Raw genomic sequence first — 1538 nt, 5'->3', positions numbered from 1 at the left:
AGAGCACCGGAGCCGATCTGCCACGGCCGCCCTTCCCCAAACCACCAACCGCCACCCCTTCCCAGGTCGTCGCCGCGCCCCTGGCCGCGAGCACCGTGGGCGTCGACCGCCTCTGACCTCCGCGGCCCCGGTGACCTCCTGCTGCGCCGCCGCAGCCGGATCTAGTCGTCCTCCTTCAGGTGCCCCCCATCCCGACCCTGGCATCGCCCATCCCTCCACCACCTCGGATCTACGCCGTCTTCGCCGCTGGGGGAAACAGCATCCCTACCCTGCGTTGAGGTCACCGTGGCCCTCTCCCCAGATCCGGCGAGCCCCCTCGAGGCCCTCTCCTCCCCAGCTCCTATGCAGTTTGCCTTATGGGCCCTCGCCATCTCCGGCGAGTGTGGTGCAGTGCGGGGCTCGCATGGGTGCAGTCCAGGGACGCAGTAGGGCCGTGGTGGCGCTGGGCTACGGCTGAGCGACGGGTTCGATGGATCGATGGCTTTTGCTACAAGATCTGCACTACATCAAGCTCCCCGCTGCATCGAGCTCCCGCTGCATCGGCTCCTCACCAAGCGCCCTCCCAAATTACAACAAGACAACAGTTTTGTTTGCCGAGGCATCGCTGGGACGGTGCTGGATGGGGGCGCCGGCGCATCCGTGCGGGTGTGTAGTTTGCCGGCGCGGCGCGTGTGGTACACTGGTTCCGGTGATGTTGTTCGCCGGCGTACTCCCCTATCCAACAGAGAGTAACAGTTTCGTTTCGCGACGATGTCTTTTGTTTGCAGTTCTCTAGATGTGTGTTGCAGTGCACTGAAAAAAAGGTTTTGTATGGACATGTTTGCTACAGTTTGTCACTCCGACGGGGATCTCACATGCAGTACACTTGGGCGACGTTGGGATTGCATCCAGGATTTGCAAGTTTGAGCGGGCGGGCGGGCGTGCAGCTCACCAACCTCTGCCTCGCAGCTCGTTTGGCTCTGGTTGGGTCAAATGGAACTTGACCCAGAACCTAGGAATTTGATTCCATTTTTGTTTGAGGAGTTTTTATGTAAACTTGGACAGTAAATTTGTGTAACTATAAAAAAGAACATTACAGTTCTCTCGACTCCACGTGCAGTACAGTTGCGCTTGTTTGAAAAAGTTTGACGGTTTTCTTTTCCGAAGTTCATTTATTTAGATGCAGTTTATTAGTCATGTCTAATGCAGCCCACTAGCCTTGACTATGGAGTACACGCGTGTTTCTACAAAACAAAAATAGAGAAAGACAACAGGAGAAGTATGTACTTCACTTTAACTTAGTGTTGCACTTCAATTTTTCGTGTAGTGAGCTGCACTCATCCCACCCTGTGTTTCATCCTGTTGCTGCATTAGACATCCAGAACCGGTAAGTGAAGTTCATTTGCACTCGTCTCTGCGATCCATTCTCATTCATAAAAAAATGTTTTAGAAAAGAAAACAAAAACTCGTTCGAGAAAATTTACATCCAACAAAAAGACATCATGAAGTTCGCTTGACTTTCTAATGCAGTGCGGATTTCCGTCTAAAGCAGTGCGTTA

The 1538-nt window shown here is 53.4% G+C and overlaps 1 long non-coding RNA gene across 1 annotated transcript; it reads left to right on the top strand.

Annotated features, from left to right (window-relative positions):
* The first annotated feature begins 6 nt into the window (after positions 1-6).
* LOC119326521 lies at positions 7-1087 on the top strand. The gene is made up of 2 exons (XR_005158023.1): positions 7-734; positions 830-1087. It is a non-coding gene; the product is annotated as an uncharacterized LOC119326521 (long non-coding RNA).
* The last annotated feature ends 451 nt before the right edge of the window (positions 1088-1538 follow it).

Source organism: Triticum dicoccoides, chromosome 6B (genome assembly GCF_002162155.2).
Source record: "Triticum dicoccoides isolate Atlit2015 ecotype Zavitan chromosome 6B, WEW_v2.0, whole genome shotgun sequence".
NCBI classification, from domain to species: Eukaryota; Viridiplantae; Streptophyta; class Magnoliopsida; order Poales; family Poaceae; genus Triticum; species Triticum dicoccoides.
Note: the sequence above shows the minus strand (reverse complement) of the source record. Positions and strands in the feature narration are given on the sequence as shown.